General features: G+C 41.2%; 1 protein-coding gene across 4 annotated transcripts in view; it reads left to right on the forward strand.

Annotated features, from left to right (window-relative positions):
* Positions 1 to 27,389, forward strand: part of ZBTB40 (zinc finger and BTB domain containing 40) — a 77,296-nt gene that overhangs the window by 7,160 nt on the left and 42,747 nt on the right. For 2 of the 4 annotated variants that reach the window (XM_013974543.2, XM_013974525.2), the window contains exons 2-3: positions 18,938 to 19,029; positions 21,809 to 21,859. The exons of 1 other annotated variant lie outside the window; for it this stretch is intronic. The gene's annotated coding sequence lies outside the window, so the exon portion shown is untranslated. The remainder of the gene's footprint in view (positions 1 to 18,937; positions 19,030 to 21,808; positions 21,860 to 27,389) is intronic. One more of the 4 variants, XM_013974530.2, reaches the window with a different exon arrangement.

A 27,389-nucleotide genomic window follows, 5' to 3' on the forward strand; every position in this document is an offset into this window, starting at 1 on the left:
GTCTTGCTGCCAGAGTTTTTGGGGTTTTGTCAATCTGATATGTAAGTAATAATATTTCAGTATACTTTTAATTTGTTTTCTCCTTTTATGAGTTCAGAATATCTGCCCAATGTCTGTGGTATAAGTTACAAAATATTTTTTCCGGTTTGTCACGTGCCTGGCTTTTACATATGTTGTGTTATTGCTATAAAGTTTTACATCTTTATATAGTGCTAATTATCCTACAGTGTATTACTTTAGATTTTGAGTCAGAGTTAGGAAGTTTGCCCCACTCTTAATTTATGAGGAATTCATTAATGTTTTCTTCTAGAAAAATATATGGTTTCACCTTTTTTAAAAAAACATCTAAGAGTCTGATCCATTTGGAATTTATCTTGGCATTTGGTTTGAGGAAGGGTCGAATTTTATATTTTTTCCAATGGCCAGCCATTTATTGTAACACTACCTATTAAAGGCTCTTATTCTTTCTTCACTGACTTGAGATGCTGTCTTTAGCAGACACTACTAAACTCTTATGTGCATTTGGGTTTCCTCCTGGATTTCTTGTTTTGTTCCATTGGTTTGATTGTCAATTAATACGCCATTACAAAGCTATCTTAATTTTAGTGGCTTGAAATTTGTTTTGATATCTGGAGGGATTAGTTTTTCCTTTTTAGAGTTTTCCTGGCTGTTTTGCTTGTTTATTCTGCCATATGAGCTTCATAATAAGTTTGTCTAATTTCCAGATGAAACACTTGGTGGTATTTTTATTGAGATTATGTTTTAATTTATAAAGTAGCTTAGGGAGTACTGACATCTTTATGAAGTTGAAATTTTCTATCCAAGGATCATGGTCCATCTTTCTATTTTCTCAAGACTAATTTTGTGATTTTTCAAGAGCATTTTATGTTTTTTGCTTATATAAATTTTGTTTGCTTCTTGCTCAGTTGATTATACTTTTCATTCTTTAAAAAAAAAATCATTTTAGAATCCCTCCAAAACTTCTCAGAGAAGTTATATACACCCACATACTCAAAAAATTTGCATATCATTTCTGAATGGTTCATAGATACCCTCCTCCAAAAGCCCATCCCATTATATTGTCCCCTCAGAATCCCTCCTCTTCTCTCTCTTTCCCACTCTGAGTACTTAGCTCTGTGTCCTACATACTGTAGGCAGTCAGTGCATGTTTGTTGAATGGATTGAATAAAGCAGTAGGGGAAAGGAAAGAGAATAAAAGAGTGGAAAGGAAGCCTCTAAGACCTACTCTAGGGAGGTGTTCCTTCTACAGATGTTGCTGCTGCTGCTGCTAAGTCGCTTCAGTCATTTCTGACTCTGTGCGACCCCATAGATGGCAGCCCACCAGGCTGCCCCTGTCCCTGGGATTCTCCAGGCAAGAACACTGGAGCGGGTTGCCATTTCCTTCTCCAGTGCATGAAAGTGAAAAGTGAAAGTGAAGTCGCTCACCCGTGTCCGACTGTTAGTGACCCCATGGACTGTAGCCTACCAGGCTCCTCTGTCCATGTGATTTTCCAGGCAGGAGTACTGGAGTGGGGTGCCATCGCCTTCTCCGGCAGATGCTAGATGCCCCTAACACTCAAACGCAAAGATCACGGCATCTGCCCCCATCTCTCAGGCAAACGGGAAAACAATGGACACGGCGACAGACTTTGTTTTCTCCAAAATCACTGCAGGTGGTGACTGCAGCCATGAAATTAAAAGGCACTTGCTCCTTGGAAGAAAAGCTATGACCATCCTAGACAGCATATTAAAAAGTAGAGACATTACTTTGCTGACAAAGGTCCGTCTAGTCAAAGCTATAGTTTTTCCAGTAGTCATGTGTGGATGTGAGAATTGGACCATAAAGAAGGCTGAGCGCCAAAGAATTGATGCTTTTGAACTGTGGTGTTGGAGAAGACTCGTGAGAATCCCTTGGACTGCAAGGAGATCCAATCAGTCTATCCTAAAGGAAATCAACCCTGAATATTCATTGGAAGGACTGATGCTGAATCTGAAGCTCCAATATTTTGGTCACCTGATGCGAAGAACTGACTCATTAGAAAAGACCCTGATGCTGGGAAAGATTGAAAGCAGGAAGAGAAGGGGACGACAGAGGATGAGATGGTTGGATGGCATCACCGACTCAATGGACATGAGTTTGAGTAAACTCCAGGAGTTGGTGATGGACAGGGAGGCCTGGCGTGCTGCAGTCCATGGGGTCGCTAGGAGTTGGACACGACTGAGCAACTGAACTGAACTCCAGTCTTAATTCACTGGTTCATAGCATTTTGTTCTCCTCTAATCCCCATCCCAGAACTTAAAAAATACAAAAAAATACCATGTTGCTAATAAGAGTTACCATTTGTTGAACAGCTAAAAAGTGCCAGACACTGTGCTAGGTGTTTACCTAATTATTTCTTGTAATCCTCACAGTAACTAAGCAATAGAAACTGTTATCCCAGTTTTAAAAACTATGATGGAAATTTCAACCATAAAAGTGAGTATAGCATTATGAACTCCCATATACATGTTCACTCATTTTGCACTTGAGAAAACAGATTGTGAAAGGTTAAGTAACTCATGGTTTCAGAGCTAAGGTCAGGCTTAGAACCCAACTCTTTTTATTTCCTTATTAAGATTGTTTTTTACATTTTCAGCTGCAACCAGCCAGGGAAAAGCAGAAGCAAGGCAGATGGTCAAGAGCCACGCTTCTAAATGCCTGCTAGTTGTTGTCTAGTCGCTAAACCATGTCCGACTCTTAGGACCTGAGGGACTGTAACCCACCAGGCTCCTGGGATTTCCCAGGCAAGAAGACTGGAGTGGGTTGCCATTGTCTTCTCCAGGGGGTCTTCCCAACCCACAGGTTGAACCCCTGTCTCCTGCATTGGCAGGTGGATTCTTTACCACTGAGAGGTGATATTGAGGTGGATTCTTTACCTCTTTACATTCTAATTCACATCACAGTGTTTCACTCAGTCCACCGTTTGCAAACAGTAAGGCGCCTCTCTTCCTCTTTACTGCTTCTCTTAGGTTCTCTGCTTTTGCTCTGCCTTCTCTTTATCTAGTCGTCTTAGTGCAGTTGACACTAGCTGATTTTTAAAGGCCTGTCACTGTTTTGAGTACCTAGCTGCTAGCATGATGTTTGGCATATAGTAAAAACATATAAATTTAAATAACAGTGAAAGTTGCTGCTCTTCCTCGTTTAGCCCGTACTCGTAGGTTTGGTGTGGTGCTATAACTTTTGAGTGATGCTTAGAAGCCCCAGTAGTCATTAAGTCTGACCACCTAGACACAAGCTGCTCTTCTAGCTGGTACTTATAGCTGCTGTCAGCTGCCCTCAGTTCCAGTCAGATTTAAACCAGAGGGAGACTTTCTAAGGTCAGAGTCCAAGACAGCAGAATAATTGGCCCCTAGAGTTCTGTTTTTTTTTTTTTTTTTTTTCTCCTGGGCAGCAAAATGTTGAGGATGAAATTTTCCATGTATGTCTTTGAACATTTTTGAGCAAATATTATGGAATCCCATAGGCTCTTTACAAAAGTTAAAGGCAAGAGAGAAGTTACTTTTTTTTTCTGAGTTATCTCCTTAAGTTAACCCTCTTGTCATAATCCTTGGTGATGAGTGAGAGAAAGATTGAGATGAAAATAATTGCCACTTCTTCAAAGACAAGAGAAAAGGCTTACAGCACTGAGAGGAGAGGCCCATGGAGTTCATCTGTGAAATAGACACGGCGGTGTCAGGTCACAGGGCGGCCTGAGTAGCAGAATAGGACAGTCTTGCAGGAAGCTGGGGCTCCACAGTCTCTTCAGTGTTTCTACTGCTGAACTACAAAGCAGAAGAAAAGAAGGATCTTAAGCTGAAAGTGGTCTCTCCTTCCCAGCTTTGCCGTAAACTCCTTGAGAGCAGGGAGTGTGCTGAACCTCTTACTCCGTGTAGTTTCAAGCCGGTTCCGGGCCTTTGGCTGAGCTCAGTAAAGATCTGCTGGTCAGACAAGGACACACTGTCCACTGACGAGTCTAGGAAATGGGTCTTGGAGCTTCGCTGGGGCAGCATGTGGTTCGCATCCTCCACTGGCACTTTTACCAGCTATGTGGCCTTGCACAAGTCAGGGGGCTAGAGTAATGTGTGAATGGTGCTTCTTCAAATAGCAGGGAATACGGGCTTCCCTCATGGCTCAGCTGGTAAAGAATCCGCCTGCAGTGCAGGAGACCTGGGTTCAATCCCTGGGTTTGGAAGATTCCCTGGAGACAGGAACAGCTACCCACTCCAGTATTATGGCCTGGAGAATTCCGTGGATGCTTAGACCATGGGATCACAAAGAGTCGGACACGACTGAGTGACTTTCACTTCAAGTAGGCTCTAAATCAAGGTCATCTGTTCTTCCTTAAAAAACCACTTCATTTGCTGTCTGTCTCGGCACTGCCTCTGAACCGAGAAGTTACTAAAAAAAAAAGTAGGAGAAGGACTCAAGGATCAAGAGCTTCCATGCTTTTTAAATTCTCAAACTTGGGCAATATCCAGTGGAAAAGGTTCTGGCTGCAGAGTCAGACAGCATGGGTTCATTTACTGACTCTCCCTCTCACTGGCTTTGTGAGTTGGGGCCAGTCATTTTATCTCTCTAGGCCTCCACTTTCTCAGTTAAAAGGGGAGTTAATAATAGTAACTACCTCGCAGGTTTTGCAAAAATTATATAAGGCCACCCATGCAAAATGCTTGTCACAGTGCCTGGGCTATAATCTTCATAAAATGTTCACTCCTGTTGTTAGGTTGCTGCCTTAACCCTTCCAAACTATATCAGCCTTTTCCCTTTTCCATCATGCCTTCCTCATTGTTTTCCACTTAAAAAATACGTATCTGAGTCAGAGGATTCAGAAGAGTCTGATTTCTGACATTAGTGAACTGGAAGATCTTAAAACACTTCTCAGGCCCTCGGTTTCTTCATCTACAGATGAGAGAACTAGAGCAGATGGTTTCAGTTCTTTGTATCTGCTATTAATTTTCAGTGAATTAAGGGCTTTCTGTGAAATCTCTCGGCTTACAGTCCAGCATGCTGTTATTGAGAGGCCCAACGCTCTCCCTTTCTTAGCTGATTCAGCTGTGAAACTAGCCATGTGATTGTCTATAAATTCTTTTTAAGAAATTATGTAATATTTGACATATAGCATTTAGAAGATACTGATACACGTGTGATTTATACAAGTGGTGAGGCAAAGTGATTACAAACAAGTAACTCTATGAACTGACCACACAACCAAAAACTGTAAAAAGAATATTTGGCAGGTGTATTTTTATGCTTCCTTTTAACATTTACTAAATGTTTACAATGTTATGGGAAAGGCTTTCATGTCTGTTGACTCATTAACAGTGACTTATTAATGCTCGGGCTTCCCTGGTGGCTCAGATGGTAAAGAATCTGCCTGTAGTCAAGGAGACCTGGGTTCCATTCCTGGGTTGGGAAGATCCCCTGGAGAAGGGCATGGCTACCCACTCTAGTATTCTTGCCTGGAGAATTCCATGAAATGAGGAGCCTGGTGGCGTACAGTCCAGGCTTACAGCTATCCCATGAGATATGACTAATAATTATCCCCATTTTACATATGAGGAAACTGAGGCCCAAAGCGTTAAGCAACTGGCCTAAATTTGTATAGCTGTTAAGAGAGACCGGACTGTGACTGTGCGCCAAAGCTTTACTGGTAAACACACAGCCTCTGGAGTCACATGGCCTGTTTTGGTGTTCTTTAGCTGCCTGAGCTCTCTTACATTAGATGGGTATCTTTGAATTTGAAATTTGCTCCCGAGTGGTCCAGACTTACTCCCTACTGCAGAAAGTGTATTCTCATAATCAGATTGGCAAAAAACTTAGAACTCATCCACATTTTCAGATCAAGGTAGAAGTACGGTGACAAAGCCGAGGGTCCTTTGTAACACCTAAGAGGTTGGCTGTGAAAGCACTGAAGTGGTGATTGCTTGTTGAGACTCTGCAGGCTGGGAGGGTCGGCATTAGATGTGATGCAGTCACAATCCCCAGCACTCATTAGATGGACGTGTTGCTCGGGCGATTTTGCAGTTTGGCCTGTGAAGAGTCATCTTGGGTGAACTACTGGATCAGAGCAGCGTGGCCCAGAAAGGCAGATAAGCCTCTCAGAGCCGCCTTCCGTTACAATAGCCTTGAAAAAAATCACTTGTTTCTATGAATTAGACAAAAGATAAGAGGACACAAGCAGTTTGTTATGCCGAACAGTTGGATGTTGTATTTCACAGAGCATCTCAAAAATAGAGTTTCATTAGAGATTGAGAGAATCTGGACAAAGAAATTAGTTGAATGTAACAGTTACTGTAGGCTTTAAGAAGCAGATGCAGGCAGCCAGTTTTGAGATGTGGAAAACCACCTTTCTAGGGGTGCCTAGTCTTCCGTGTCTCAGCCTCCTTGAGAGCATGCTGGCGAGGTGGTGGTAGTGATGCTGACAGCGAGGCTGATGCTGCAGCTAGCCGCTCATTAATTTACTGAGCACTAACTATGTCCCGAGCGTATAATGCCGGTGCTTTAGCTGTGTTAATTCTTTTGATCTTCCAACAGCCCAGTGAGAGAGGTACTGTTATTACCGCTATTTTGTAGATGAGGAAACTATGCCGCATGGAGTTTAGGTGATTTTCCCAAGATCACACAGCTTGTAACTGGGCGTTCAGGCTTCACACCCAGGTAGTCTGACTCTGCTTCCAGCCTGTAACCAGAGAGCTACACCGCTGCTCGTGATCGTCTCCCAGAAAGTTTGTAGCTGAACACTGTTGCGTGTTAGGTGATTTGAAGAGCCTATGGATGCATCTTCGCCTTCCTCATCCATGGACTTGGGCCCAGACCCCACACTAGACGTATGTAAATTCCTGTGGGCACTGATTTTATCTTACTTAACTTTGCTTGGTACATGGTGGTGGTGGTTGTATTTATTTACTTGTTCAGTCATGTCTGACTCTTTGCAACCCCATAGACTACAGCCTGCCAGGCTCCTCTGTCCACGGGATTTCCCAGGCAAGAATACTGGTGTGGGGTGCCATTGCCTTCTCCAGGGGAATCTTCCCAACCCAGGGATTGAACCCATGTCTCCTGCATTGACAGGGGAATTCTTTATCAGTGAGCCACCAGGAAAGTCCTGCTACCTACTGCTGCTGCTAAGTTGCTTCAGTCGTGTCCGGCTCTGTGCGACCCCATAGACGGCAGCCCATCAGGCTCCCCCATCCCTGGATTCTCCAGGCAAGAACACTGGAGTGGGTTGCCATTTCCTTCTCCAATGCATGAAAGTGATAAGTGAAGTGCAGTCGCTCAGTCATGCCCGACTCTTAGCGACCCCATGGATTGCAGGCTACCAGGCTCCTCCATCCATGGGATTTTCCAGGCAAGAGTACTGGAGTGGGGTGCCATTGCCTTCTCCAGGGGAATCTTCCCAACCCAGGGATTGAACCCATGTCTCCTGCACTGACAGGGGAATTCTTTACCAGTGAGCCACCAGGAAAGTCGTGGTACCTGGTAGGAGATAAATAAATATCTAATGAGTGTATAGTGTGTTGGAAATGACACTAGCTTTGAAGCTGGGCAAACATACCTGGGTTTTTTAATTTGCAGATTATAAAAATAATTTATGTTTTCTGTAGAAAAATTTGAACTATGTGAAGAAGAAAATAAGTCCCCCATAGTGATACTACCTAGGGACAACCACTGTTAGCATTTTAATATATTTTCTGTCTTTTTTAATGCATATGTATATATGCATTTACATATATTTTAAAACCACATTGGAATTATATATACAGTTGCATGCTGCTTTTTTTCCTTTTAGTATGTTGAAAGCGTTTCACCATGTTATTAAAAATCTTCAAGAGCCTAATTTAAAAAATTTATTTAGATATAATTCACATACCATACAATTTACTGTTTTAAAGTATACAATTCAAAGCCTGTGTAACTATCACCACTTTCTAATTCTAGATCATTTTCATCACTCCAAAAGAACCCACACACCCATTAGCATTCACTCCCCAATCCCTCCTCCTCCCGACCTCCAGCAATCTCTAATCTACTTCCTGTCTCTGTGGATTTGCCTATTCTAGACATTTTACATAAAGGGATCGTGCTCTGTGTGGCCTCTTGTGTCTGGCTGCTTTAACTTAGCATAAGGTTTTCAAGGTTTTCCCCTGTTTGTAGCACCTTGAGTATTCCATTCCTTTTAATGACTGAATAATATTCCACTGTATAACCATACACCATTTTATTTGTTTATCAGTTGGTGGACACTTGAGTTGTTTCCACTTTTTGGCTGTTATACATACTGCTACAGTGAAAATTAGTGTACAGGTTTTTGTGCAGACATATATTTTCGTTTCTCTTGGGTATATACCCAGGAGTGGAATTGCTGGGTCGTTTGGGAACTCTGTCTTTAACTCTTTGAGGAACTGTCAAGCTACTCTTCACAGTGGCAGCACCGCTGTGCATCCTGCCAGCAGTGTGCAAGGTCTGCAGTTTCTTCATGTCTCCGGCAATGCTTAGATTTTCTGTTTGTTTTATTTAGCATCCTCGTAGGTGCGGAGTGCTGTCTCATCGTGGTTTTGATGGGCATTTCCTCTGTGACCGCTGGTGTGGGGCATCTTTTCATGTGCTTATTTGCCATTTTGTATGTCTTCTTTGGAGAGATATCTATGCAAATCCTTTGCCCATTTTAAAATTGGCTTATTTGTCCTCTTATTGTTGAGTTGTTATGAATTCTGGATACTTTGTTCTGATATACTATGTTTATATATTCTGGGTACCAGACCCTTATCAGATACATGATTTGAGAATATTTGTGCCTATTTTGTGGGTTGTCTTTTTACTTTCATGATCATGCCCTTTGATCCACAGAAGTTTTAAAATTTGATGAAGTCCAATTTACTTTTCCTTCGATTACTTATGCTATCTATAGGTATCATATACAGAGCCTGATTTTTAATGGCTGCATAGTATTCCATAGTGTGCCTGTATGCCATATTTACTTTAAAAATCTCATGCATCTAAGTTTCCAGTTTCTTTACCATTAAATCTATTACTGAGCATAAATATTTTATATCTCCAATTGTTAAGTATGTCTTTATAGATAGATTCCTAGAAGTAGGTCTAAAGAAATAAACATTAAAAAAAAAACTTTTTTCTTCTAATATCATGGGACTCATTCTTTTTTTAAATCTGTAATTATATAGCTGATATATGTTACAGATATATTCTGTAAAACACATTCTGGTAAAACTTTCAAACAATGCATGTAAAGTGTATTCTCTCCAATCTCCCCAAATTCTCATGTCTCACTCCAAGGACATTTTTTATAGCTTTAGCTGAGCAGGTTGCCTACTAGATTACATCCCTAAAAGATTTTTACCAGTTTAAACTTCCATCAGCACTGTATGGGTACCTGCCTCATTGCCCCCTTCCCTCTGTTACGAGCACAAATATTATTTTTATCATAATAGGTAACACATATTGAGCATTTACTGTTGACAGGCACTTTGTTAAAACATTTCAAATGCATTGTCTCATTTCATCTTCACACCAAGACTGTAGAGACATTGAGGTTCACGGTGATTGAAGTGACTTGCCCAGGATCACTGATTGAGTGTCCAAGTTAGGCTTCAAACCAAAGTCTAAATCAAGAGTCCATGGTCTAAAACCACTGCTTCCCACTGAAATACTATCATTGCAAAACTTTTCCAAATTGATTGCCCCTAAATAGTATTGATGTTTTAATTTGCATTTCTTTGTTCATCAGGGTGAACTTTTCTGTTGGGTTGTTAACTGTTTATTTCTTTAGTGAATTATTTTTTTCTTTGTCCATTAAGAAATATAAATGCTGAGATTTTTCTTATTTTTGTATCATCTTTCTATTCTAATATTAACTGCTTAGTTTTCACTTCATGTGATATGAAGTGTTTATTTATGTTTTAATTTTGCTAGTGCTGATTTTTTGGGAAGTTTTCATTTTTATGTAGTCAAACCTATTGGTCATTTGTAAATTTATTCTGTTTCTTGCATGCATAGAAAGGCCTTCTCCACCCTGACCTTAGTTAAGTATTCATTAATATATGTTTTAAATATCTTAGTCATTTAAAATTTTTTTGGTTTTTTGGTTTTTCTTGTTTTTGTTAAGTCACAAATCCACCCTACTACAATTCTTCCTTTGGCAGTAGATTGGGAAATTTGCAGTTATGTATTCCCTGAGATACTTTTGGGCAGTTCTGTGGCTTGGGAATAACTATTTTCTCATTGTTAGAGCTATCAATGATTGATATTTAAATCAACATTCAAAGAAAAAGAAAATAGTAAACCAGATAACATACCTTCTACTAGCGGCTGCCAGTTTGTCAGACACACAGAAAGCCCTCCCCACTGAGGGCCTGTTTGTATGCACTTAGGAGTTTGATACTTGGTTCACGTGCTAGCTTGAAAGCCCAGAAACCTAGATCCTGGCTCTAACCCTACCATTGCCTAGATAACATTACTTGGCAGGTCACTGAATTTCTATCCATTTCTTCACCTGGAGCATGAGAGGGCTAAATTACACAGTCTCTACAGATAATTCTCGTTGTAAAATTCTCTGATTTTTTTTATTATCCTTCTGATCAGAAATCATTCATGTTTGTTTTATATATATATATATATTTAAGTTTTAGCGGTTTGTGGCAGTGGTCTGAAAGAATGCAGAGTGATAGGTGAACGAAGTGCATGGGAGGAAGGAGGAGGTGAGTGGACCAAGGGAAAGGGAGTAAGGACTGAATCTGGTTCAGCGATGTAAGGCAGATGACCCAGATAGAAGTTGGAAGGTGGATGAGTTTGAAGTTGAGCACTTCCTTGGGCCTAGCCTCCTTGAAGCAGGAGTAGTTCTGATCTGCTATGGATAGAGGTTTGGAGCATCGGAAGAGAAGCCTGTGGGTGGGAGCAACCAGAGGGCCCTCCCTGTGTTCTACAAGACTGAAAAATTAGCCCATGGTCAGTGCTATTAGATACCTGCACAGGGTCACCTCAAAGGCAAAGCTGAGTTCAACTGTATCGGAACAGAGGCTAGAGCCACAGTAGAAACGAGGAACTTGAGAGTGGAAGGGACAGGCCAGAATGTCAGTGGCCATGCAGTGGACATTGACCCTCAGACTCTACCTGCCTGGTCTGGGGCCCACACATTGACTTCCATGGCAAAGACAGATACACCAGGCCACCACTGGATGTTGAGAGATGCAGTGTCTTCTGGGATTTCTCATTATACTTGACCTTACTGCTGTAATTCTTTCACAGGTGACTGCAAAGAGTAGGCATATTTCACTAATAAGTGAACTAATAAATTGACTTTCTGATTTATATTTCTTCTCTTGTAAGTTTAGACAGTGCTATCCAAATTCTCAGATGCTTTTGAACTGTGGTATTGGAGAAGACTCTTGGACAGCAAGGAGATCCAACCAGTCCATCCTAAAGGAAATCAGTCCTGAATATTCATCGGAAGAACTGATGCTGAAGCTGAAACTTCATTACTTTGGCCACCTGATGCAAAGAACTGACTCATTGGAAAAGACCCTGATGCTAGGAAAGATTGAAGGCAGGAGGAGAAGGGGATGATAGAGGATGAGATGGTTAGATGGCATCACCGACTCAGTGGACATGAGTTTGAGTAAACTCCAGGAGTTGATGATGGACAGGGAAGCCTGGTGTGCCGCAGTCCATGGGCTTGCAAAGAGTCGGACATGACAGAGCAACTGAACTGAACTAAACTGAACTGATCCAAACTCCCCAAGTCTGATTAACTTTGAGACCTAGGGTATTTGTATCTGTGAGGTTGATAATCAAACTAGACCTTTGGTAAATGAAATTCAAGCCATCAAGGGGAAGTCCCTTGCTAGTCTCTTCCTGGCAAGCCAGCTGGTCTGTTCCAGCATCACTTTTCCCCAGATATGCATTTCCATCCATCTTTTAGCAGAGATCACCAAAAGACAAGACATCTCAAATTCAGGTGGTCCTGTTGAACCTTCCAGCCACACATCTCTGACTGTGAGAGGGGTTGAGGAACAGTGGCATTGAGCCCAGAAATCCTCTCGAGACTAAGGTAGTCGTTAAGAACAGGTAGGTCTGCATTTGAGCTCTGCTCAGACCTGTATGGTCTTGGACAAGGTCTTGCATAACCTTGTTGGGTAGTTTAGCTTCATCTGTGTATTAGGGATAATAATGAGATCTACCTCATAGGGATGTTAGGGGGATTAAGTGGGAAAGTCTGTGGACAGAGCTTAGAACAAATGCTGGGCGTCATTATTGTCATAGAGCAGTTGATGACCTTGCCAATTAAGAGATTCAGGGATAGAGAAAAGGGCAGAGACCAGTGGATTGGGCAAAAAGGAGATAAATAAAATGGTTGAATCACTTCCTCTTCCCCCCGTTGAGGAAGGAGGGATTCCTACCCTAGAGCTGTGTGGCTGGCTGAGCACACGGCAGCGGACTCCGGCAGATGAGACTGAAAGCGTGTAGAAGCCACTCACACTAACAGCCCAGGGAGGGCACAGCGGGTGTGCCAGGAGCAGAGCGAACAGCCGAGGGCTGTGGGCGGCAGGCTTGCAAGTATCGAAAAGTGGATCCTTCTCGGTTATGCCAGAAGATGCGATTGGCTTGTTTGAGTAATTCTGGGGGCTGGCCGGGAACTGAAACTCACTGCCCAGGAATAAACAGAAACAGGACCTGCCCTCTCTGATAAGGAAGATTGTTTGGCTAGGGGACTGTGCCCACGGGAGCAAAATGGGTATTGGAATTTGTGGTTAGGACATTTGAGGCCCTCCTGATTTTACCAGCTGTCAAGGCAGCAGAGATTATTAAGCCTTGATCTTTAGACTTGATACCATAAAAGAGAATATAGGCCTTGAAATGCTGTTTGATACAGCTTTCAGGGGATTTGAGTAGAAGGCCGTGGAAGACAAGCACGGTTGTCTGGTTCAGTGGGAGAAGACAGATGGGCATAGTAGTTAGAATGGAAATGTCAGAGTAGGTCACACATGGTGTCGTGAGCCCAGAACTGTTCACTCTGTCCAGTTCAGCCTGCATTTATGGACTGGCTGTGCCATCCCAGGACGTGACAAGGCTTAGCCAGGTTCAGCTGACCACTTCACTCTAGACCAGGAGCAATTTGAGTTCCATTTACTTTGGCAGCAGCCAAGGAGGCTTGTCTACCCCTGGAAGTCCAGGTCTCTAGAATGCATTCTAAAGGAATTTGGGTTGGTTCCAGGCCACAGAGCTATCCTCCTAAGGTTATTAGAATCCTCCATATTTTGCAGGTTTTGTTCTTAGAGCTGTCCTGACTGGAGAAAAGGGCAGGTGCAGAAGGGAAGGTTTTGAGGACGACTTAGAACTCTTTACGGGTGAAGGGTTGCATTAACATATTTGATAATAATTAGATGTGAAAAAATGTGATTTGAGAAGTGTGTAGTATAGTGTTTTGCTAGTCGGAGAAGATTCCTTGGACAAACAACATCTGAATCAATTCAGAGCTTATTAGAAATTCAGAATTCAGATCCCATCCTAGGCCTTCTGGGTCAGAATCTTTTTTTTTTTTTTTTTTTGGCAAGATCCCAGGTGATTCTTAACATACATTGAAGTTTGAGAGACTGTTCTAGTGGGTAGAAGGGCATGAGCTTTAAAAGGGCTCAGGCAGACTGGATTAAAATGTCTATTCTTCTACTGATTTGGCCCTGTTGCTTAACCTCTCAGCTTATTGGAACTGAATTGTAAATTGGCTTTAGCTATCTTGCTGGGTTATTAGTATTAAAGAGGGTAACATGTAAAACATGCTTAGAAGCATAGTATGATACTTTATTAGCAGCTCTTATTTGTCATTATTTGATAAATAATATCCTTGTGAAATTTGGTAAAATATGAAGAGAGAGAGCAGGTACCATCAGCGCTAACTCTGTTCACGAGACGCGTGTTGGCAGTTTAGAGAATATGGTCTCCTGAGCTGACAGGCCAGTGGCTGTGGTGGGCTCACTAATCAGTTCCCCTCAGGGCACTACTATAAGTGTCCTTGTTAAGTAACCAAGAGTTGATAGCTATACTTCTTAATGGCCACTGAGCTCTTAGAAGGGAGAATAATCTGCAGAAGTGGTAGCTAAGTCTTGGCCTCCAGCGAGCCCTTCACATTATAGAGAAAAGAGCTATGTCTTGAGAATAGTTCTTCTGAAGAGACTTGGGCTCCTTTATGCCCCTTGTTAGCTGTGTGGCCTTCAACAAGCCATTTGACATCCCTGAGCCTTAGTCTGCATTTGTAAAACAAAGATAAATGGAGTGCCGAGTTATAGTAGACAGCAAGATACTATCCCTGCTTGGTATGTACCATAGAGCTCCCTCGACAGCCTCCCAAATCCCCAAAGGTGAATCTTAGGCCTGATTCAGCTGCTTTAGAGTCTTCAGTACAGTAAATCCCCTACACTCTAACCTTCAAGGTGCTAACTTTCAAAGATACAAATGTATGCCCCTGTATGCCAGCTGTTGTACAGTACTGCTGTACTTTTCAAGATACTGTACTATAAGATTAAAAATGTTTTATGTTTTGTGTTGTATATTATTTGTATGATAAATATTATAAACCTATTACAGTACAGTTCTATTATAGCCAATTGTGTTAGTTGGGTACTTGGGCTAACTTTGTTGGACTTACAAATTGGGCTTATGAACATGCTCTTGGAATGGAACTCATTCAACTGTAGGGGACTTGCTGTACTGTAGTTCTTCAGAGCTGTTCCAAATCCACACCCGCATCTCCCAATAACCAGATTGTGCCTTAGGAAAGCACACAGGCCATTCAGGCATTGCTACAAAGCTGAAAGGTTGGAACAGTAGTAGACTAGCATTTGGGATGGATTGATGGTGATAGTGATGATAATATTAGAAACAGCAATGACAATACATATAAAAAGATGCTGTCATGAACCCAGGAGTATCAGATATAAAATCTCCATCCCTTACACTATATATTGCTGCCTTTCAGGCCCTCAGTGTAAGAAGAGACCAAATGACAGCTGCTTTTGAACTCGAGAAATGTGGGCCCGCTAAAAGCTACAGTCACCCTTTTGTAACCTCACCAATCCTACTTGCGTTCTCAGAAATAATTGCTAGTGGTTTTCTTTTAACTTAGCTGATTCCTTAGATACCTTACATTTTAAATCGTCTTTTTGTGTGTAGCAAATGCCCCATTTCTTGTCTCTGAATGTGTGATCTTTGCTCTAATTATGTTGAGAGTGCCGTTATTTCACCTGACTCTGGTTGTTTGTGAGATACTAAATAGCCATGGGGTTCAAGCTGACTTGGATCAAAGAGCGGCTCAGCCTCCCAGGACCTCAGTTTCCTCCATTAGAAAGGGGAGGGATTGAACTAAGGTCATTTGGTCGTGCAACAAGAATACGTGATAGATAAAGTAATGAACTTCTGTTTGCTGAAAGCAGTAAATAGGGCTCTCCAAGGTCCCTTTCCAGCTCTCTGGTTCCAGCAGAGCCCAGAAATTGAGACAGAAGTAAAGATTTTATTCTGGAGATGGGATTATCAATAGCAACAGTAAAAGCAGAACTTTAGGCAGATAAGGTTGCTTTGAGCCAGACCAGAGAGAGATCTCAGACCATGAGATAGATGTTCCCCAAAGAGAGTGCAGAATTGTTAGGAGAACCAGAATGTAGGACCTTGACCAAGTCTTAGAATGGCTTTTCTTTCTTGGGTATTGGGATACAGAAATCGAGGCAGAGGTGGGTCCAACTTGTGTTCCGTGGAGCTTTCTTTACTGTTAGACGATATGTACAGGATCCGCGTTCTTCCTTCCCGTTGCTGGTCACTTTCCCCTGTTAGACCGTGCCATCCGTCGCTGGAAAAGCTCTGCTTTGATTGTGCTGTTTCTGTTTGAGAAGCTCCTCCCTCAGTGCAGGCTAAGTTCGCCTGCTCATTTTCCACCCTCCCTAACCTGGGCCACATTTCCTCTCACGTGTGGAGACCCACCGTGGCTCGTGTCTAACGGCGACGACGACTCCCTGGAGGCCTTTCTAGGGGCTGCAGTACCAGTTGCCTGTACACACACATGATCCCAGAATATTCTCCCTCCCTTCTCACCCTTGCCTGTTGAAATTGTACTTAACTTGCATTGACCAACTCCAGCCCTTCCCTTTTCCTTTCCACTCACTGAGATCAGTCTGTTTTTTCCCCTCTTCTGTGTCTGGTGGATTGAGTCTTTTTAAGCCTTCCGTTTTCAGTCATTCCAGTCGAAATAAGCTGTCAACTCTATTATAAACTCCCTGTGGACAAGGACCTTGTTTTATATTTCAGTTGGCTTCCACACGGCACCTAACAGTGGGCTGAGTAAATGGTAGGCAATTGACCCGTAAATAGTTGTTGGTTGACACATGTATTGCTGGCTGAAGACCTACCGAGAAATAAGTACGGTGAATTGGGGAATGGTATGTCCAGTTCTTGAGGCCCACAGAAGTCCTTTCCCCTCCAGCACTGGCAGTGGAGGCTTTGGTTTGAGTCTCACTAAGGACGTTGCCATCAGTTGTGGATTTCAGAACATCTACTTTGGTTAAATGATGCATATCGAGACTATAAGTCTTTAGTGTTATATTACGTCTTCATTTTTGTGGGGTTTTTTTTAGTGTTTGTTTAGTTGGCTGCGCTGGGTCTTAGTTGTGGCATATGGGCTCTGGTTTCCTGACCAGGGATTCCATGTTTCTTACCAGCTCTAACTTAGCTTGTGTTTTTTCCGTTGTCGGTTTTTTTTTTTTTTTTCCCCTGTGTGTGTGACTGTTGTTTCTTTGTAACTTAAAGAATTCTCAAACTTTGAAATCCTTTTTTGGGAAGTAGACAGAATAAAAATTGAAATAAATAAATAAATACTCTTTGTGCTTCTTTTAGAAAGCTGGCCTAGTTTCCACTTTGTGTTGAATTCCCATTTGTGTTTTGGGTCATTATGCAGCACTTGGTTCAGCCAATTAAGTGTTTTCTTTCTAAGTGCCTTCCATATCAGTAGTCTTTTCTTGAGGCTTTCGTATTGTTCCTTTGAGTAACATCCATCTCTCTGGTGTTTTTTTGTTGCTTAAGTGTTCTTCCCTTGGGACCTCTGACAATTTTCCAAAGCCCAGCAATTTCAGTAAGTGCTTAATAACATAACTGAGGTTGCCTCTCTATAGGAATCTATGAGACTTCACTCACACAGTTCAACGTACTGTGTTCCACAGTAGTTTCTTAACTCTGAAAAGCACACTTTTACAGCATTATATTTAGTGCTATATTCTCTCCCCTCCATTTAACTTCCTTGCAAGTGGAGTCAGGAGGAAACAGTAAACTATGTGTTAAAGGCTTTTACATTTTAGTTGTGAGATTGGCCATATAGTTTAGCCTCTCTGTGTAGTACATTTCTGTAGCCGCCAAATCGCTGATGTATCCCTGATGATTATATATTACACTTACTTAATAACAGTATTCTGTACTTGAAAGTGATCTACAAAGATTATAAAGTTTAATTGTTTATGTGCAGAAATGTACTTTAGCTGTCATGTCAGATGGGTAGTTTCAAAACTATTTAATGAGGAAAATTCAGTCTGTCTTGCTAATATTAACACAGCTAACACATGTAGTCTCTACTCTGTGCTAGGCACTGTTTTAAGTGTAAACACACCCATACATTAATTCTCTGATAAGCAATGTATGGCTGTTTTTGTTTTTGTTTTTTAAGAATCCAATCAGAGAATCTCTGCCATTAATAAGAAAGTTTAATCTGCTTCTTTACTGTGATTACTAATACATTTGGACTTATTTCTGCCATCTTAAGTTGCTTTCTATTTACCACGCTTGCTTTGCCATTCTTTCCCCCTTTTTCTACTTGCTGTTGTGTCTAATCAGTCATTTCAGTCGTGTCTGACTCTTAGAGACCCCATGGACTGGAGCCCACTGGGCTCCTCTGTCCATGGGATTCTACAGGTAAGAATAATGGAGTGGGATGCCATTCCCTCCTCCAGGAGAATCTTCCCAACCCAGGGATTGAAACTGGGTCTCCTGCATTGCAGGTGGATTCTTTACCATTGAGCCACTGAGGAAGCCCACTTCAGTTCAGTTCAGTTGCTCAGTCGTGTCTGACTCTTTGCGACCCCATGAATCACAGCGTGCCAGGCCTCCCTGTCCATCACCAACTCCCTGAGTTCACTCAGACTCATGTCCATTGAGTCAGTGATGCCATCCAGCTGTCTCATCCTCTGTCGTCCCCTTCTCCTCCTGCCCCCAATCCCTCCCAGCATCAGAGACTTTTCCAATGAGTCAACTCTTCACGTGAGGTGGTGAAAGTACTGGAGCTTCAGCTTTAGCATCATTCCTTCCAAAGAAATCCCAGGGTTGATCTTCAGGATGTACTGGTTGGATCTCCTTGCAGTCCAAGGGACTCTCAAGAGTCTTCTCCAACACCACAGTTCAAAAGCATCATCGGCGCTCAGCTTTTTTATAGTCCAACTGTCACATCCATACATGACCACTGGAGAAAACATAGCTTTGACTAGATGGACCTTTGTTGGCAAAGTAATGTCTCTGCTTTTGAATATGCTATCTAGGTTGGTTATAACTTTTCTTCCAAGGAGTAAGCATCTTTTAATTTCCTGGCTGCAATCAGCATCTGCAGTGATTTTGGAGCCCCCAAAAATAAAGTCTGACACTGTTTCCACTTCCACTTACTATTGTAATAATCATATTTCCTTAATTCACTTTTATGTCTCTTATTTGCAAATATTTGTTCAGGTTTTATTCCCTTATTTCCTTACCTGTTAACATCCATCCTTCACTTAAGCCTAGGGCTAAAGTTGATCATTATTTTTGTCATCCCCTTGGCCCTTAGAACATTCTAACTCTCATTCTTCTTCTCTCATCTTCCATGTTCTTGTTGATTTTTCATTTCAGGGAGACTGTGGATTTTTATGAATGTAGACCTCAGAGCCAGACTGCCTGAGTTTGGAGCCCAGATCTGCCACATGCTAGTTGTGTGACCCTAGGTGAGTTATATGACCGCCCTGTGCTACAGTCTTCTTCTGTGTAAACTGAGGATGATAAGAGCACCTACTTTACAGTTGTTGAAACGACTAAAGGAATTAATAGATGCAGAGCACTCAGAACAGCGCCTGGCACATGAGAAGCTCACAGAAAGCGGCGGCTACTATGGTTGTCATTATTCTCCTGCATTTTTAACCTCCCTTCCCTATCCACGGGTAAATAGCTGGTATATTTTAGGTATACCTACACATTTCTTAGTTTCCTTTTTATTGAGATGGGATTAACACACAGTACCATGAATGCTACTTGAAGAGTTTTTGACCAATACCTACTCTTTAACCACCACCCAAAATAAGACACAGAATGTTTCCATTCCCTGAGAAAGCTGGCTTGTGTCTCTCTCTGTTTAATTCCCTTCCCCACACCAACCCCCCAGCCTCTGCAGCTGCTCTTTGCTTTCTGTCACTGTCGATCAGCTTTGCCTCTGTGTCTGTTTCCTATAGATTGGGTCCTAGATATGTACCCTTTTATGCCTGCCTTCTTTGATTTAACGTACTATTTTTAGGGTTTATCCATGTTGTTACTAGTATCAGTGGTTAATCCTTTATTATAAGAAACCTCCACACAGTTCTTCAAGGCAGTTGTAACATTTTGTACTCTCACCTGTAATGTATAGGAGTTTAGGCATTCCACATCCTCACATATTCGGTGTTATCAGTCTTTCTGATTTTAACTTTTTTAGGGCTAAAGAATATGTTTAGCAGTTTCTTTGCTTCTTGGTGTTTTGTCTTAAATTCTGTACCTTCTTTCCGGCGCAGTATCCTTCTTACAGTAATTCTGTCTCTGAGCCTCTTACCTTTGAAGGTGATTTTAGTTCAGTCTGTATATAGATACATGGTTAATTGTTATTTTCCTTAATATTTAAAACTGTTAACTCCATTTTATTCTGATATCTGTTGTTATTAATGAGAAGTCTGTATCAGTCAACTTGTCACTCTCTTGTTAATAATCTTTTCTTTTGGTTTGCTTACAGTTTCTTTTTCTCAGTGTTGTTGATATTTTCAAGTTTTTATTCTAAAGACTCATGTCTGACTTTAATTCTTGAACGGTCTCAGAAATTTTACATTCAAATTGCTTCTCCCACGAGTTCTTCAGTATTTCTACCAGGAACACCTATTTAGATGCACGTGAGACCTTCGTATTCTGTTTTCCATGTCCTTTAGCCTCTTTGATATTTCTGTTTTTTGGTTGTTGGATTTTTTTTTAACTCTGCTACCTTCTGAGTCATTTTCTCACACTTCTTTTCCTAATCAGTAATTTTCTGTTTCAGTTCAGTTCACTTGCTCAGTCGTGTCCGACTCTTTGCGACCCCATGAATTGCATCCTGCCAGGCCTCCCTGTCCGTCACCAACTCCCGCGGTTCACTCAAACTCACGTCCATCGAGTCTGTGATGCCATCCAGCGATCTCATCCTCTGTCGTCCCCTTCTCCTCCTGCCCACAATCCCCCCCAGCATCAGGGTCTTTTCCAATGAGTCAACTCTTCGCATGAGGTGGCCAAAGTACTGGAGTTTCAGCTTTAGCATCATTCCTTCCAAAGAACACCCAGGACTGATCTCCAGAATGGACTGGTTGGGTCTCCTTGCAATCCAAGGGACTCTCAAGAGTCTTCTCCAACACCACACTTCAAAAGCATCAATTCTTCAGCGCTCAGCTTTCTTCACAGTCCAACTCTCACATCCATACATGACTACTGGCAAAACCATAGCCTTGACTAGACGGACCTTTGTTGGCAAAGTAATGTCTCTGCTTTTGAATATACTATCTAGGTTGGTCATAACTTTCCTTCCAAGGAGTCAGTGTCTTTTAATTTCACGGCTGCAGTCACCATCTACATTTTGGAGCCCCCCAAAATAAAGTCTGACACTGTTTTCACTGTTTCCCCATCTATTTGCCATGAAGTGATGGGACCAGATGCCATGATCTTCGTTTTCTGAATGTTGAGCTTTAAGCCAACTTTTTCACTCTCCTCTTTCACTTTCATCAAGAGGCTTTTTAGTTCCTCTTCACTTTCTGCATAAGGGTGGTGTCATCTGCATATCTGAGGTTATTGATTGATATTTCTCCCAATAATCTTGATTCCGGCTTGTGCTTCTTCCAGCCTAGCATTTCTCACAATGTACTCTGCATAGAAGTTCAATAAGCAGGGTGACAATATACAGCCTTGACGTACTCCTTTTCTTATTTGGAACCAGTCTGTTGTTCCATGTCCAGTTCTAACTGTTGCTTCCTGACCTGCATATAGGTTTCTTAAGAGGCAGGTCAGGTGGTCTGGTATTCCTATCTCTTTCAGAATTTTCCACAGTTTATTGTGATCCACACAGTCAAAGGCTTTGGCATAGCAGAAATAGATGTTTTTCTGGAACTCTCTTGCTTTTTCCATGATCCAGCGGATGTTGGCAATTTTCTCTTTAGCTTTATCTAATCTGTTTAATTCATTGATGGATGAATTTCAGTGACTTCTATTCCTAGAAGTTCTTTTGGTTCTTTTTCACATCTGCCTTTTCTTTTTTCATATTATCTTTTTCTTTCTTTATGACCTCCCTTCATTTTGCCTGTTTATTAAAACTAAACAATTGATAGTGTTTTCATAGTGTTCTGTAATTTTTAGGGTTTTCAGTTCTTGGGGGTGCTGTGTGGGCTCTTTCCTGCATCTAATGTCTTTCCATGTGACAGTTCATTTCCTCATCTGACTTTTTGTTTTTTACTGTTTGCCTTTTAGGGGTGTACAGAAATCCTCCTCATCTGTGGCGCTCTACATCTGTCTATCTTGGTAAGGCTCTTCGTGTTTGATTTTTTTTTTTCCCCTCCCTAACCTCCAACCCCTACTCCCATTTCCCTCCCCTTTGCAGCACCCACTCTAATGTATTTGATAAAATGTCTTTGGCTGCAGTGTAACTTTATCTTATCTATTATTTCGATTATGTGTTTGTGACTCCCATACGTGGTATTAGGCTCCAGGTCTTCTTCTGGTTGTAGTTTTTTCCACTCAGCTGGGTATTTATTCTGTCTGACAGCTAGTTGTTTGCTTCTTTCCAATGCTGTCTGTTGCATAGTATGTATCCTGCCGTGTGTGCATGCTAAGTCACCTCAGTCATGCCCAACTCTTTGTGACCCCGTGGACTAAGGCCTGCCAGGCTCCTCTGTCCATGGAATGGATTGCCGTGCCTTCCTCCAGGGGATCTTCCCAATTCAGGGATCAAATCTACATCTCTCATGTCTCCTGTGTCGGCAGGCGGGTTCTTTACCACCAGCACCACCCGTGAAGCCCATATATTCTACACATCTATCTGCATATCACTAAATTCTTTTAATGATTGACATCTAAATTACTTCCTGTTTCCCTGCTACCAAAAACAATGGCTCAGTGGTCTTTCTGGCAATGTTTTCTTATGAACCTATGTGAGAACTTTTGAAGGAAATGTATCCAGGAATATGATTCTTAGGGCACAAGGCATATATGCACAGAAAATTTCACTAAATATTAATAGCGTTTTTCCCGAATAGCTATATGAATTTATATACCACCAATTTTTACCCTGGGTTCAATTTTATGTTCTACTATTTGTTACTGTGAGACCTTAGAGAAATTACTTGCCCTCTCTGGACCTTAGTTTCCTCATTAGTAAGAGAGAATAATAATAGCTTCTGCATCATTAGGTTATTAAGAGGATAAAATGAGTTAATATATGTAAAGCATATTCCTGAGAATAAGAAGTACTCCCTGAATGTATAATAAATATTACTGCTGTACTATTATACCAACTACTATTACTTGTTAGCCAGTTAAGTAAGCTTCTCTTCTGAATTGCTCAGTTACATCATTTGCCCATTTTTCTCCCCGTTGAATTTTTTTCACTGAAGGTTTCCAGGAATTTCTTATATATTCTAGTAATTAATTCCTTGTTGTCTTTAAGCTTTGCAGATATCTCCTGGTTCTACGATTTGTCCATCGTCTGTTAATCGTATCTATAGGCTAGAGTTCTTTGACAGAAACCTTTAATATCAGTATAGTCAAATTCATTTTTTTTTAAAGCTTTTGGGGCAATGTTTAAGAAGGTTCGCTGCTCCTGCTTCAAAGATCCCGTTTGATGCCTTTTACTGTCGCGTTTATAAATTTCCCTTTCACATTCAGGTCTTCCTCCTATGGTTTGTGAGCTCTTTTCTATCTATGTTTTCCTTTTTCCCTGTGTGTCTCTGTGCTTTGGGTTATGAAAGTATTCTGGTTTTTTTCTCCTGCGTGTCAAAGACCAGATTTTATGTTAATTTTTCAGCTCAAGATTCTTGTGTGATACAGAATATAGATTTGAATCCTTCACCCTTTATGTCATAGGCCTACGTTTTAGATTTCTTGGAAGTACCTTTTCCACTATTCAAGAACCAGATAATTAGCAACTTTTATTGCCGTTTCCCTGAGCCAGTGAGGTTTTTCAGACTGCAAATCAAGGAGGAATAGGTATTTGAGGCTCTGGGCTTTGTGCAAGGGTCTCAGTTCCAACTCCCCTAAATTCTACCTGCCTGAAGCGATATTTCCAGTCTCCACGTGAGCGTTAGTGCTTTCTCCTCCAAGCCTGAGTTCTGATTTGGAGTTTAAACCCTACGGGCCACCGTGGTCTCAAATCCCACTTACTGTTCCAGCTTTGACTTTGATGTTACTTTCATTTCAGGTGCCTGGGGATTTCCTTTTTTTTTTTTTTTTTAAGTTTGACTATATATGTTAAAAGCATTTTTGTTATGTTTTATCTAGCATTTCTGTGTGTGAAGTGGGAGGAAAAGGTCCATTTACATCAGCTCAGTGTGCCATTTTGCCAAAAGTCTTTCCTTAATTAGTATTCCTATTAATCTCAGTAAACTTTCAACTTTACCAACTCATATTCATTAAGTAACCTTTGATCACCCTTGAATTTATTCTGCTTTAACTATCCCCATTCTCCTTTTCTTGTTGAAGTTTATAGCCATGTTTTTAGTGTCTACTAAAATAGACATAAATTGGTTCAATTTTTTAAACCCTGCTCAGTTGCTTTTTCTATTACAGTTATTTTATTATTTTCTTATCTAATTTAGTTGTTTACAAAAATATGATATAACTGACCACAAAAATCCTGTAGTTAATGCTCAAAATGCCTCCCTCTGGATCATTGGTGGCTCTCTGTATTTTTTAATCTAATGAAAGACTCACCAACAATGACCAGGAGAATGCCCTCCAAAGCAACATTTTAAAGTTTTAGTTTATCCTAAAAATATAATCCTTATTAATATGTTTGTTTAAAAAGATTTATGGCTGCATTACTTTTGACATATAATCCATAGAGCCTATTTCTTGCCTTGGGAAGAAAATCACATTCTCTTGATATCATTTGTTCTTTAGAAAAACCACATCATGCTTAGTAGTTTTTACTTTGTTTTATTTGCAAATCAAATTCTGTTTTGACTTTTTATTCTCAGATATTAAAATAATGTACAGATTTTCAGAATTAGCTCCCCCCCCTTTTTTTTTTCTTCTGAAGCTAGCTCCTACGTTTGCCTGTTTCAAGTCCTACAGATTTTTTTTTTTCCCGTTTTCCTCAAGAATCAGGAGATATTCCAGTCCTATTCCTGCTGCTACTGCTATTTCAGCAAGTCAGTTAGCTCCTAGGCACAGCTTATCTGTCTTTACAAAGTATGTGTTCCTATAATACAGACGTTCAGACAAGCTGTTCACAACCAGTATAGCTAGATGGTCTCAAGATGCTCTTTTGAATAAACTTTTAAAAAAATTATATGAATTCATGAATGTACTACGGTGTTAGATACAACATACAGTTTGGGGTGATTAATACTGAAAAATGTACATTCCTAACTGGAAATTATTTTTTAAATAAAAGAGCTTTATGTTTTAGAGCAGTTTTTGGTTCACAGAAAAATTGAGAGTCAAGTACCGAGAGTTCCCATATAACCCTGTCCCCACACAACTTCTCCCACTATCCTGAAACAGGGTGATGCATTTGTTACAATCATTGAGCCTACATGGATACATGATTATTACCAGAAGTCCTTAGTTTGCATTCAGTTCAGATCAGTTGCTCAGTCATGTCCGACTCTTTATGACCCCATGAATTGCATCATGCCAGGCCTCCCTGTCCATCACCAGCTCCCAGAGTTCACTCAGACTCACATCCATTGAGTCAGTGATGCTATCCAGCCATCTCATCCTCTGTCGTCCCCTTCTCCTCCTGCCCCCAATCCCCCCCAGCATCAGGGTCTTTTCCAATGAGTCAACTCTTCACATGAGGTGGCCAAAGTACTGGAGCTTCAGCTTTAGCATCAGTTCTTCCAAAGAACACCCAGGACTGATCTCCTTTAGAATGGACTGGTTGGATCTCCTTGCAGTCCAAGGGACTCTCAAGAGTCTTCTCCAACACCACAGCTCAAAAGCATCAATTCTTCGGGGCTCAGCTTTCTTTATAGTCCAACTCTCACATCCATACATGACCACTGGCAAAACCATAGCCTTGACTAGACGGACCTTTATTGGCAAAGTAATATCTCTGCTTTTGAATATGCTATCTAGGTTGGTCATAACTTCCCTTCCAAGGAGTAACCGTCTCTTAATTTCATGGCTGCAGTCACCATCTGCAGTGATTTTGGAGCCCAGAAAAATAAAGTCTGGCACTGTTTCCACTGTTTCCCCATCTATTTGCCATGAAGTGATGGGACCAGATGCCATGATCTTCGTTTTTTGAATGTTGAGCTTTAAGTCAACTTTTTCACTCTCCTCTTTCACTTTCATCAAGAGGCTTTTTAGTTCCTCTTCACTTTCTGCCATAAGGGTGGTGTCATCTGTATATCTGAGGTTATTGATATTTCTCTCTGCAGTCTTGATTCCAGCTTATGCTTCTTCCAGCCTAGCATTTCTCATGATGTACTCTGCATAGATGTTAAATAAGCAGGGTGACAATATACAGCCTTGACGGACTCCTTTTCCTATTTGGAACCAGTCTATTGTTCCATGCCCAGTTCTAACTGTTGCTTCCTGACCTGCATATAGGTTTCTTAAGAGGCAGGTCAGGTGGTCTGGTATTCCTATCTCTTTCAGAATTTTCCACAGTTTATTGTGATCCACACAGTCAAAGGCTTTGGCATAGTCAATAAGGCAGAAGTAGATGTTTTTCTGGAACTCTCTTGCTTTTTCCATGATCCAGCAGATGTTGGCAATTTGATCTCTGGTTCCTCTGCCTTTTCTAAAACCAGCTTGAACATCTGGAAGTTCACAGTTCACATACTGTTGAAGCCTAACTTGGAGAATTTTGAGCATTACTTTACTAATGTGTGAGATGAGTGCAATTGTGTGGTAGTTTGAGCATTCTTTGGCATTGCCTTTCTTTGGGATTGGAATGAAAACTGACCTTTTCCAGTCTTGTGGCCACTGCTGAGTTTTCCAAATTTGCTGACAAACTGAGTGCAGCATGTTCACAGCATCATCTTCCAGGATTTGAAACAGCTCCACTGGAATTCCTTCACCTCCACTAGCTTTGTTCGTAGTGGTGCTTTCTAAGGCCCACTTGACTTCACATTCCAGGATGTCTGGCTCTAGGTGAGTGATCACACCATCATGATTATCTTGGTCATGAAGCTCTTTTTTGTACAGTTCTTCTGTGTATTCTTGCCACCTCTTCTTAATATCTTCTGCTTCTGTTAAGTCCATACCATTTCTGTCCTTTATTGAGCCCATCTTTGCATGAAATGTTCCCTTGGTATTTCTAATTTTCTTGAAGAGATCTCTAGTCTTTCCCATTCTGTTGTTTTCCTCTATTTCTTGGCATTGATCACTGCGGGAGGCTTTCTTATCTTTTCTTGCTGTTCTTTGGAACTCTGCATTCAGATGCTTACATCTTTCCTTTTCTCCTTTGCTTTTCACTTCTTTTCTTTTCACAGCTATTTGTAAGGCCTCCCCAGACAGCCATTTTGCTTTTTTGCATTTCTTTTCCATGGGGATAGTCTTGATCCCTGTCTCCTGTACATTAGGGTACAGTTTTGGTTTCATGCATTCTGTGAATTTTGGCATGTGTCTGATACATGAATTCACCATAGAGGATAGTTTCTCTGCCCTAAAGACCCTCCATGCTTCACCTGTTTATCCCTCCCTACTCCTAACCACTGGCAACCGCTGATCTGCTATCTCCATCATTTTACGTTTTCCAGACTATCGTATGGTTGTATACAAGTAGCCTTTTTGTGTTGGATTCTTTCACTTACTCATATGCATTTTAAGTTTCCTCCACGTCTTTCCATTGCTTGATACCTCATTTCTTTTTGCACGGAAT

This window comes from Capra hircus, chromosome 2 (assembly GCF_001704415.2).
Source record: "Capra hircus breed San Clemente chromosome 2, ASM170441v1, whole genome shotgun sequence".
NCBI lineage: Eukaryota > Metazoa > Chordata > Mammalia > Artiodactyla > Bovidae > Capra > Capra hircus.